Source organism: Medicago truncatula, chromosome 5 (assembly GCF_003473485.1).
Source record: "Medicago truncatula cultivar Jemalong A17 chromosome 5, MtrunA17r5.0-ANR, whole genome shotgun sequence".
NCBI lineage: Eukaryota > Viridiplantae > Streptophyta > Magnoliopsida > Fabales > Fabaceae > Medicago > Medicago truncatula.
This window is the reverse complement of record NC_053046.1, coordinates 28,306,460-28,319,946: the sequence shown is the minus strand read 5'-3', so window position 1 is coordinate 28,319,946 and position 13,487 is coordinate 28,306,460. Positions and strand designations below refer to the sequence as shown.

At 32.3% G+C, this 13,487-nt stretch overlaps 1 long non-coding RNA gene across 1 annotated transcript; it reads right to left on the bottom strand.

Moving 5' to 3' along the window:
• Positions 1-11,265: 11,265 nt before the first annotated feature.
• Positions 11,266-12,019, bottom strand: LOC112421797 (uncharacterized). Its single transcript, XR_003012068.2, has 2 exons — positions 11,904-12,019; positions 11,266-11,546 (listed from the first exon to the last, which is right to left on the bottom strand). It is a non-coding gene; the product is annotated as an uncharacterized lncRNA (long non-coding RNA).
• Between the last annotated feature and the right edge of the window lie 1,468 nt (positions 12,020-13,487).

The window sequence follows — 13,487 nt, the reverse complement described above, 5'->3', positions numbered from 1 at the left end:
CACCTATAACCCATAAATCAAATTAAAATCAAACAACTCAAATAAACAAAATCAGATCTTGAAGGTTGTGGATTTTTCTATATTTATGTACGGCAATGGGAGGGGCAGTGCCCAGATGGAATTGGCAACAGATTCAGTTTAGGTAACCAAAGCCTTTCTCATTGCCTATTGTGGGAAACAACAACATTCATCATCACATAAAGAATTTTCTTAAAAATCCTTTCAAACCCATGACTACAAAATATCTCATATGTTCCAAGATGATTGAAGATTAAGAATTGATAGTGATGGTGGTGGTGGGTGAGTCACGTTTTTTAGTTTAAGGAAATTTTGTAAGCTTGTTGCTGGTGGTGGGCTAGTAGGGATGGAAGGACATTGAGTAATAGGCTTCATATGATGATGAATGTTGTTCTTGTTTTTATATTGTTGATGATGTAGAAAAATTTAGTTGATGTTAATCGCAGTTTCCTCCATTTTTTCCCCTTTTTCAACAAAAAAAAAGTTTTATTTTTAGGTTGTAAAAAAAAAAATTAAGTGTTGAAAGTCCATGATAAAATTGTGTTCTCTAATTGATCTAGTGGTCTAAAATTTACTTTCCTATGTTGGGAAACAACTTTCCTTTCCCATACTAAACCCCACCCCTTTTTGATAATGAAATTGCTAAGTAGAAGTTAATACAGTCCTCGTGGAAACGAATTTTTTATTACTTCAATTGAATTTGGTTCACTTGCCAAATATCTATCAGTAATGTTTTTAGGTTATTTGATTGATAGAGGGCAACAATTTGTTGTATTTTTGAGTTATTAAATATTTCAAAAGTTTTCTTATTACTATAAAACAATTTAAATTAGAATTAGCGATGCTATTCATCGCGAATAAAATTCTCACGAGGCACTCACGAAGAGTGATTCCTAGTTATAATGATCAAACTAAATAAAAGGCTAAATTAGTGGAATTCAGGTGGCAATGGTGTCATGCGGTACAAACATATATATAAATGGGGATAAATTCGGGAAGTTTAATTCGCTTTACATAACATTTTTCAATTAAAATTATTACTTTATTTCTATATATTAACTGGTTCCAATATCCCATTAAATATCTCCATGACTCATCATTATTAAGAGATATTCATTTTATTCATTTTGATCACATGGTCCTATTATTATGGCTGGTCAAAGGCTAGTGCTTACTTCAGTAACCGTTTCTTGTTAGCCTATGAGAATTGACTTTACCTGCCATATATATTCAATACATATGGAACAAATGATGGTGTAACACAGAAAAATTATCAATCTGCATATAGTACACATATACTCGTCCATGTAAAAAAAAACTTTGAATTACATCCCAGTAAAAAAAAATTTGTTTGAAAAAGGCCTCTGGCCCCACATTTTTGATGATGTGGCATGGTTTTTGCCACGTGGCAGTTGCTGACTGTGCAACTTTTGCCACGTGGCGCTGATGTGGCATGCCACATAATATTAAATTTTTAAAAATAATTTTTAAATTCTAAAAATTGTTTTTAAAATTTAAAAATATAAAAAAATTAAAATTATTTTCTGAAATTATTTTTATCATATAATTTTCAAAAAAATATAGTTTTTTTAAAAATTATAAAATCTGAAATTTCTGAAAAAAATAATGAAATGATTTTTTTATTTTATTTTTTAAAATATGAAAAAAATATATAATTTTCAAATTAAAAAAAATTAATGGTCGAAAATTTAATTTTAACAGTTTTTTTCGATTTTTTTAAATGATTTTTGAATTTATTTTCATATTTTTTTAATTAAAAAAAATAATTTTCAAAATTTAAAAGTAATTTTAATTTTTTAATTACGTGGCTGCCATGTGGCAAAACCCATGCCACATAATCAAAAATGTGGGACCAGGGACCTTTTTCAAACAAATTTTTTTTTTATAAGGATGTTTTTCAAACTTTTTTTTTTTTACAGGGACGAAAATCAAAACGGGCCCAAATTACTGGGATGAAAATGATATTTAAGCCTTTAATTAATGATGCATGAATATGATATTTGGGTTCAGGTTTAAGCGGTTGTGAGCCGGTGTGTACTTGTACCATTTGGAATTCTAATGTTAGATTTCTTTATGCCTCTGAACAATATTGTAAACAATATTGTTTACACTTGGACGATTTTTGATATTTTAATATTATTATGGGCTAAATAATATTCTGTGTAAAAGCGTTACTGTAAATCGCATGATAATCAAATGTTTTTCTCTTAAAGAGGTGTTTATAACATATGTGTTTTATACTTTTGCTTTTGATTTCACCCTGTTATCTATCATTGGATGCTTCTTGTGCCATTACGTTACATGTGTAGTTCAAATCTCTTCTATCATATATGTTGGAACATTAGTGTATAATGGAAAAAATTTGAAGTATACTAGTTGGTTTGTGGAGCCTATGGAATGTAAACACAAGAATGGAGAAACTAGTGTAAAGTGTGAATTGAAAATTTTATGTCCCACATTGAGTAGATTACACATTGTAGTAGTGTTTATATATGTGAGATATCACTTCCAAGGGGGCTTGGGCTTGGCTTTAAAGAAATATATTTTTTGGTGCTCAGAAAAATGAAAAAATAATATTATTTTTTTGCTCCGAGATTCCCGCACACGGAGACCAAGTCTCACACGTTTTCCACACGCGCAAGCTTCAGCTCCACGTTTCTGCGTCGTGGGTTACCGTTGCTGGGTCGCGAACCGGGTCGGCGGAGAAAACGAGGTCAAATCCCCTCTATAAATAGAGAGCTCGGGATTTGCATTCTTCACTCCAAAACTGAGAATTGAATCCTCTTCTTTGGTTTTCTCCCCTTCTCATCTCCCTCGGTTTGTGTTGATGAACCATTCTTTTCTTCCTCCTTCTTTGGTTTCTCGAGTGGTCTGGTACCATATTAGAGTGGTTTTTCGAAACCATATTGAGGTGTTATTCTCGAGCGATTACTGGCAGTGCAGCCTTTAATCGTACAGATAGAATCTGGGCTGTTTTATCCTGGAGATGACGCGGTTGCTAGTCTACCTTGCACACAATTTAGGTAGTGCCGCGAAACGTCTTAAAGAAAGCGACCTGGTCGTGACTCACCCCGGTAATAGTTTCAAAGCTCTGTCGTAATTTTTAAATTCCAAAACAACAATATCTATGCTATTTATTCTTTATATGACAAATTGTTGTTTCGGTCGATATGAAACTTTCTGAATGAGGGGGCTATGCATGTACAGTGACGGATCCAAAAATTTTAATAAGTGGGGTCAAGTTATATCATAAAAATTTATATAAAACTTTATAAACGTGTAAGCTTGCGAAAATTATACAAGTTATATTTATAATTGCCCTAAAATGTTGATTTTTTTAAAAATATTTATCCATTTCTAGCAGAGAATAAAAAATATAATCATAATTAATTATTTTTTTCACCACTAACGTAGCGCCAGTCACAATCTTTTTCAGTAAACACTGCTAAAAAAACTAAATTTAGTGAGGGAAAACGTAAAATTCCTCTCTAATTCCGTCACTAAATTTTGCGACCAAGGAATTTGTGAGGAATTTCATTTTTTCCGGCACTAATTTCCCTCGCTAATTTTGCATTTTCTAGTAGTGAAATATAAAAATAGTTTATATTATAATAGTAGTTTTATGGTCTTGCCAACGATATGCTCTAAGATCCTTCTTAGTTTTGTAATTTTTTGTAGTGTAATAAGTAGACTATGTGAGTACAATAATACTTTATAAAGGGGATCAAACTAGACATATATTTAATTTTTGGTTAATCCTAAAAAAAAATTAATTTTAGATTAAAAATACAATACACAAGAGGAGGCAAGTGGGGTCACTTGACCCCATTGCCCTCACATTGATTCCGTGCCTGCATGTGTAAACTTGATTTAAGAAGCTCATGAAGCTAAATATGTGATATGCATTAGTAAAACAAGTGTAAGAGAGATGTTGTCGCTTAGAAATAATCTAAGTAGATCTGAATATATTTTTGTGGCACTTGTTAAACTCATGAGATACATATTGAGATTCATATTAAATTATTTGTGACATATTGTGGATTATCCATTGTGTTAAAATAATACATTGATGTTTGATTTACCCAATGTGTGGGTTTATGGTTAATTTTAAAGGCTGGTTGTGATGTATATTAGTCTTTCCAAATTTACGCACACGCATGGCCTATTAGCGCACAACCGCGTAGCAACAAGAATTGTGGGGGTGTGATGCAGGATATTGACCTCTAACATACACAAGTGTTTTTGGTTCATATAGCGTGCTACATCAAATTGACTGTGTGTTAAGTTTACCATTCTAGGACTGGTTCATATAGCTTGCTACACCAGTTTGATGCATCACATCCACATGTTACCCCAGAAAGTCTTTAAATAATTTTCATTTAAACTTTTGAAATATGTGGGGGATGTAACGCCCTAGTTGTTATTTAATTATTTTTAGTTGATTTAGAGACTTTTATATGATTTTAAATAATTTATGTTGATTTTATGTTGTGGTGTGTTTTATTAAATGGTTATTTTTTTATTATTTAATAGAATAAGTGGGAATTATAATTTATTGGAGTTTTGGGGTTTAATTATTAATTAAAGGAATTAAGTGGGAGTTAATTAGAATTAAGGGGGAGTTAAGTAAGAAGTTGGAGAAGTCAGAAAAACAGTTTTTACGTACAAGCAAGTTTTTGGGAGAAAAACCAAGAGAAGAGCCAAGAGGGGAGAATCTGATTTTTGGAGAGCTTTGTTCATCAAAATCAAGGTAAGGGTGAGACTAACTCTCAATGGTAATGGTTATACAACTCTGATTTTGGTTTAGCAAGGTTCTAGTTGAAATTGGGAATTGGGAGTTAGGTTTTGAGTATGATTTTTGAATTAAATAGTGTAAAATTCATGGCATTAGTGATAGATTGTGTTCAAGTCGTAGGCAGAAACTTATAACACTTTTGCAATCTGTTTTGGGGATTGAATTGGGGAAAATTGGGATTTATTGTGAAAAACTGCAGAATTCCCGTAGTCAGATCTGACGCAACTCGCCATGACGAGTAAGCTGACTCGTCGCCTCGCGAGCAAGCCTTTTCATCGCTCGCCTCGGGAGCAAGATCACTCGCCGTAGCGAGTACCTGAGTGAGGAATCATGATTTTTAAAATGTTTTTATAAGACGTAAGTTGAATGGTTTTGAGTACATGGGTGTTTTTAGAGAGGACTGTGACAAATTTCAGATTAAAAAGATGATTAGGGAGCTTAAAAATGAAGATTTAGTGAGAAAAATGTCAAAACTCCCGAGAGCACCATTTTTCTTGTTCGCCACGTACTCGCCATAGCGAGTAGCTCATTTCTTGAGTTCGCCATAGCGAGCAAATGCACTCGCCTCGCGAGTTGCTCAGTAGCTGAGAGCCGCTTTTGCAATTTGGTATACGGTTGGGCTGGAATCTTGGGTATATTAATAATCCTGATTAATTATAATATTTTATCTGAGTTGCTGATTTGTATATGAAGGATTGTTGATTGTGTATTTAAGTATAATTGTATGAAAATAAATTATACAAGTTGTTGAATTTCAATATTGAGTGTTGTAGTGTTGCTAGTTGATCATGTTGATGCATAAGTCATATTTATATATGAATTGCTGTGCAATAGATGTTGTTGTTCATGTTGTTGTCGTTGTAGGAGAGTTGTATGTTGATATACACTAAATTGAGTCCATTGCATACTCATAATTATTGAGGGCTTATGCCCTGTGAACGCCTTGTCGTTCAAATCGTTGAGGGCTCATGCCCTGGGAATGCTTAATCATTCCAACTGTTGAGGGCTTATGCCCTGTGAATACTCGTTCATTCAAATGCTCGTTGGTACCACATGCATGTGCATTGTTGCATTGTTGTTGAGTCGTAGCATTGTTGTCGTGTCGTTGTATATGTCGTTGTTGTTGGTTGAGTAGTAGTTGTTGTTGGGTGAAATTGCAAGAAGTTGATAATGTTGTTGATTTATGAAATATATATATATATATATATATATATATATAATGAAATATTGTTGCTATTTAAATTGTTAAATTCAATTGATGAATTATATATCTATTATTGTTGTGAATCTCACTCTTTCTACTTGGAAACGTTGTCCTTCGTATGAGTAACTTGCAGGTGATCCAGAGTAGTTGATTTTCACTGCTGTTGTGAGTGGACTTCCCTCACATGTGTCGTAGGGCTCTGATACGTAACGGGATGGAGATTATATATATGTCGTTGTATTTTATCATCCTTTATGTATCAATTATGACCCTGTTGATGTTGAATTTAATTTTGAGGATATTTTGTTGAGGCCATGTGCCAAGAATTGTTGGAAGTTGTTTAATGAAGAATTATGAATTTTCCGCTGCAATATATTAGTTGCTATGTTGTTGAAGTTTAATAAATAGCATTTTACTCTATTTAAGAATTTTTGAAAAGCAGTGTGACATTCCGTTAGTTGATTAACTCTGATTATATTTATTAATTACGTTGTTGGGATAACGAGGTGTTACAGGGGATTGTTGTATTTTTGAGTTATTAAATATTTCAAAAGTTTTTCTAATATCTAGAAAAAAAAAATTAAATTAGAATTATTACTTTATTTCTATTTATTGATTGGTTCCAATATCCCCTTAAATATCTCCATGACTAAGATACTCATTTTATTCATTTTGACCACATGTTCCTATTATTATGGTTAGTCAAAGGTTAGTGCCTACTTCGTTAACCGTTTCTTCTTAGCCTATGAGAATTGACTTTGCCTGCCATATATATACAATACGTATGGAACAAATGATGGTGTAACTGTAACGCCCACTTTTAATTAATTAATTATTTAATTGAGTCTAGATGAGTTATATTATATTTATATAATATATGTGTGATATATGATGATTTATGATGATTCTAGATGATTTATGTGATGTGACGATTTTTATGAGGAGATGAGACTTATTTTGTTGTTTAATAAAATAAGATTTGAAAATAAAATAAAATATTTAGTTAGGGGCTGTTTTGAGATTTTAGAGATTTTTGGGGGAGAAAGAGAGATAAGATAAGATAATTGGAGGAGATATTTAAGGGAAACCTAGTTTTAGAAAAAACAATGTACGTACGATCAAATTTTGGAAAAAGGGAGAAAAAGCAAAAGAAGGGAGAAGCAAGAGGAGGGCTGCGATTTCTTCAAATTAAGGTAAGGGTGGGACTAACGATTCAGTTTTATTAATCCATGTAATTCTGATAATCAAGTTAACAAGTTAGAATTGAATTAAGAAATTTATGAAATTAGGGTTAATAGATGAAATTGATGATCCAATGATGATAAGTTGTTAGATTGATGTATAAACCGTCCTTAGACCCTAGATAATGACTAAGATGAATTCTGTGATCGAAATTAGGCTTAAAACCATGAGAGTTGATGAATTTTCGTAAAAACTGCACTTCTGCCCGAGCCTATATTCATCGCTCGCCCTCGCGAACGATGATCCTCGCCTCGCGAGGGATGAAGTTCATCGCTCGCCACGCAAACCAATTTCCCTCACCTCGCGAGTTGCACGACGCAACTCGCCACAGCGAACAACTGTACTCGCCTAGCGAGCTCAACCAGTGAGCAACCTTGATTTCGAAATTTTGACTTTTGAGTTGAACCCTAGATATTTTTGAGTGCCTGAAGATGCTTATTAAAGATTAAATGATAACTTAGAATGAGATTGAACCTGGTTTAACCTAGAACAACCATTGTTGGGAATCTGGCTTGTACTCGCCATGGCGAGCAGATGCTTTCGCCTCGCGAGCACTTCCAGAACTGAGTGCAAGTAAGGAAAATGTGATCTGTGTCGCATGATTTGATTAGGGATGGACCCTTGGGTAGTAATGAGACATATATAAGAAGTTAACTGCAATCTGTGAAGCTGTTATGAGATGTTAGTGTTGAATATAATGTTAATTGCATTACTTGAACTATGAATGAATGATTGAGATGCTGCTGTTTTATTTGATATCGTTATATGATGTCATACTGTTGTTGTAATCTGCCTATGCTGCTATTGTTATTTAACCAAGCTGCATGAGTCGGTCTAAGTCGATCAAGATGATGTTGAACCTCTAAATTATTGGATAAATAAGAGATGATGATTGTGATGTTTAAGAGATTGAGTCCATGCATTAGCATAGATTTGTTGGGGGCTCATGCCCTGGAGCTTTGTACTCAACACGATGGAGCTTTAGCTCAATAGCGATGGGGGCTTATGCCCTGGAGGTATATTAATACTCAAATAGCGATGGGGGCTCATGCCCTAAATTGGTACCACAAGCATATAAGAGGTCTTAAGTTGCATAGTCGCATAGTCGAGCCAATGATGAAAGATGTTAAGATGCTATGAAATTTATGATGCTTTAATGAAGTGATTACATGATATATTATTATCTATGATGCTATGATGTTTAAGATGCTTATGTTGAAGATTTATGTTGTTAATTACGATTGTTGAATTATATTGATTAATATTATTGTTTTGTGCTTATGCTTATGTGATCGAGCTTAGAGTGCTGTGTTGCTGTCGTGAGTGGCTTATTCCTCACTGATTCGATTAGGTTGCTCTGATACGTAACAGGATGGGGTCTCTTGAATTGCATGCTTATATTCCTTTATGTATTTGACTATGCTTTTATGATTAAGTAGTTTAACTGATTTATGAGACATCTTGATGAGGCCTGCGTGCCAAAACTATTTTTGATGATGAAACTAATTCCGCTGCGATGTTCGAAGAATTTTGTCGAAGGATAATTTGTTATCTATCTATTTATGATTTTTGAGAAATGTGATATCCCGTTTGTGACGTGTTACTCTGATTATTGTTGAAATTTTTATGTTGGAAAAACGGGGTGTTACAGTAATACAGAAAAATTATCAACCTGCATATAGTACACATATATACTCCCTCACTTCTTATTTATCTATACTCAAATTATTTTCTCTCATCCAAAATATTGAGTTTACAGGTTACATCTCTTGATATCTGTGAGATAAATTTGAACTGTTCTGTCACCTCCGGTTTTGATTCATACCAGAGAAGAACTTGTTGTATCTTGGGAGGATATGCGTTTATGAGGCGGATAAAATCCTCAAGGACAGTGACTAAGTCACGCATCAGGTTACATAACAGTGTTTTGTTTAGCAGGTTTCCTCTAATTTGATTTGTGAAGGTTTTGATGGAGTTATGTCGACGACCAAATTCGATAAATTTCTTGTGCTTCATTTTACTTTATTATTAGTCATATTTATTTGTTATGATATTTCTCTTTAATTTCTTATTTGTGATAATTCCACATCTAATTATACAAGACAATTAACCTTGCTTCAATTTCACATATTAAGTTTCCTGTATAATGATACATGGAAATTGCTTTAATTTTAAGACTCACCCAAACAAAACCAATAGTTTGCAAAATAGTAATTTTTGTCCCCTAACTTTTACGAAGTTGCGATTTTGGCTCCTTAAGAAAAAAAACTACAAAACTGCCCCAAGATCAATTTTTGATAAAAATAAAATAAAATAAAATAACACGTGGCACCTCACTTAGGGTGCCACGTCAGGATAGACCGAATCAAAATTGGTCTTGGGGGCCAAAACTGCCACAAATGCAAAACTTGGGGGCGGTTTTGTAATTTTTTTTAGGAGGCCAAAATCGTAACTTTGGAAAAGTTCTTAAAAAAATCATAAATAAATTATGTGTTTATGTGCGACCCTAGTTCTTGGAAAATAAAATAATATAAGGAGTCTTCCTAGTTCTTGGAGACCTGTGGTGACTATGATAACTCAATCTAAAGATATGTAAATGGATGAGTTGAATGAAACTCTGAGAGCTCATGAACTTTTACTTCAAGAGTACCGACCAATCATAATCAAGATAGGCAAAATGATTGCTTTCAAATATATATTTTGCGAGTTATTAAGATATAACTGATGATTCTACACTCATTGAAGAATCGTAAATATCAATAACTCTGTTAAGAAGAAGAATCATAAGAGAAGCTAGGTTTTATCTCAAGGAAAATCTAAAAAATAATGCTGAAAAGAAAATATCAAATCAATAAGAGATTTCCCTTCAGGAAAGATGGATCCAAAGGTGAAACTGGCAAGAGTCGAGTAATGTGATATGGATACAACAAGCTAGGGAACTACAAAAATTAATGCCCTCAAAATAAGTAGAAGAAACTTGTCTTTAAGAAGAAGCATGTGTTAGCAACATCATATGATCTTGAAGCTCCACAACAGGATCAAGATGAAGAAGAAAGGTAAGCATTATTCTGCAAAAATATAAGATGTGTAATATGTTGATGCTTTGAAACATAATTTACTAAGAATAAGTTAACTTTGTGACGGATTAAATGTTGTCCTCCTTAAACCCAACATTTGTGAGATTAAACAATCATCTTCTAAAAAAACTCTTTTCACTGGATCAAAGAATACTTCTCTAGAAATAAACCATCTCTTCCTAATTGTGTGTTTAGATGGTAACTTATTGCTTTTATTTTGAGTTTGGTATTGGTGCTAGTTGTGTTATAGAATTGCACTCATTTTTTTTCCATCATTAGGTTTTATTCCATTGATTTTTTCTTATAAGATTAATTTGGGTTAAATGTATTTTTGACCTCCGTCATTTGAACGAATTCTCGCTCATCTCCCTTTAATTTTTTTTATTTTTTCACTACAAAAAAACGCGTGTTTTCCGGTGGCTAAAAAATGTATGTTCCGGCGGTTTTAGCCGCCACTATGCACAATTCTGGCGTTTTAAAAACTGCCGAAATTTTGTCTGCCACAATGTTAAAAGCGGCAGTTTTTACGTAGCCGCAATGTTGTCCGCCGTTTTATACTTGCTTAAAGTGGCGGTTATTTAATTGTATATAGTGGCAGTTTCAAACGCCATTATTTACATAATTGTGACAAAGTCAATAGGTGTTTCTGGCATTTTTGACCGCCGTAACATGCAGAAAGTACCGACGGTTTTAACCGCCAGAAAGTACTCCTGAGACCTATGCATGTAGTGGCATGTCCAACTGCCAGAATTTACTTCTGATATTTAATCATTGAGCTGCCACATTTGACATATAAAATGCCACAATGCTCAAAAAAATTGAAATTATTTTACTTATAATATTATTATTTCATAGGAATATATAATTGTACATTTCTATTTTTTGAACAAAATTAAAGGACAAACAAATTTTAAACATTGTCATTGATATATTTATAATTCAACTCAAGTGGAGTTTGATACAAATATCTAAAATAAGTCTCAAATATAAACAAGTCTCCAAACATAAAGTTACACAAACCATTGCCACCATCTTTAGCTATTCTCAAAATAACAAGTTTCAAAACATAAAAATGACTAGACAACTGATGTCACTAAAATTAGGACTCTCATGCTCCACTTGCGTTGCTTTCATCTGATGATCTAGTTATGTCATTGGGTGTTGGAGATTCACTTCCTACGTTTGATGCCTGTAAAAAGTATTATAATTGTTAACTCCTATATATTAAGCAAGATATTATTGCCAATTCAAGAACCTAAGCAAAGTAAAAGTTATTATCAAAATAAAAGCTTGAAAGACAGTATTATCCAAAATCAATTTTTCATAATTGATGAATATAAAGATTGATGATGAAAAACTTAGAGAAATGCATTTAATTGATAAAAAATAAATTAGCAGTATTGATTTCATTAGCCCAATAGCATTCAGATCCATTTTGTAAAATATCATCAAATAATATCAATGCTTCCAAAACTTAATGAAGCGCCGGTACTACTCCAGAAAGACACATGCACAAAATCATAAATGCATTGAGTAGTTGTTATACCTATTGTGTATCATTGGGAAATAAGGCAGCAGCTAACTCTGGAGGCAGTGAACCACCTTCCTTCGCTTTAATGTAGCCAACAAGTGCTGTCATTTGAGCCTCCATAGTTGCAAATAAAATTTTTTATTTGAACCTTGTAATTTAAATATATTTTTTCTTTTATACCTTTGTGAAATCCGACTTTACAAAATAGATCATATTGCTTTGGGTAAAGCAAAATTCTTTCAAATGGCAGGGGTGAAAGTACATTTAATTTTAAAATTTGATGTCATTAAAGTCTAAAACAAAATAATTATTAAATTATAAGGTTGGATTTCTTTTAACATGAGGGAAATTGAAATTCGCTCAAATGACATCGGGATAAAAGTGCATTTAACCCTGAGATTTTTATTAGGCAGCTCTCTAGACTCTCTTTTTTATTTTCGGGGGGCATTGACCTAGTCCCCCAATATATCTTTCTGTATTTAGTCGTTTTATTTATAAATAAATGTAATAGAGTTTTAATGATATGAGGTAAATTTGGGATGTCATTGGTCCTCACTATAAAAAAATTCTTGATAAGAGAATCAAGAAGTTATGTCAGCACTACACTGTCTAAATCACTTTTTTAATTGGTCAAAATTCAGAGGTTCCTATGAATGATGTGGGTCTCATATAAATTGATGGAACCTATACAAATTTAAATTAGTAAAAAAGTGTTAAAAAGAGTCTGATAAATAATTTTAAAAAAAATACAGGAATTAAGAAAATTGAAAAAGGCAATAAATTTGTTTGTAATTAATATTGTTTTTATAATTTTATGCTTTAAGAGAGATGATTATTGTATGTTTTGAACATAGTATTTAATGTTGATTGAAGAAAAAGATAGAAAATAAATAGGGGTATATTGATAAATAATTAATTAATATACTTCGAAATATCAAAGAGTTTTATAAAAAGAGACAAAAAATATTTCTCAAATAAGTCTTATACTTAGAGACGGAAATACCGGCTTTTTTCAAATGGATGGGATAAATACAATCAAAGAAAACTCTAAGCACTGTTTGGTAAGACACCTAAATTAGCTTATAGCTTATAGGTTATAAGCTCGTTTGACAAATAAAGCTCTGTTTGGTAACACTTTTTCACCATGAGCTTATAGCTTATTTCATGAGCTTATAAGCTATTTTTCAGAGGCTATTCCAAGTAGCGTTTGAGCTTATAGCTTATAGCTTCTCACTTTTTCTTCCACTTTTACCCTTATTATTTCATCTAAATTCTAGTTTTACCCACTACAATTTATTATAATATAGCTCCATAATAAATACCACTGTCTATTTTTTTTTTAGAAAATATTACTAGCCCTTGTTAATAAATACACCAACCAGCTTTCTTTGTAATTCTCTATATACAATATACCATTTTTTTTTTTTACAGAACAATATACTAATAGTTTTTTTTAAGGAACAATATACTATTAGTGTTATTTTTTACTCTATGACTTTCGTTGTTATTTTTTTTATACAATATGCCTTACAAAAAATTGACCCAACGCAACAATATACCTTCAGTTTTTATTTATTTATATTTTTTATGAAAATATAC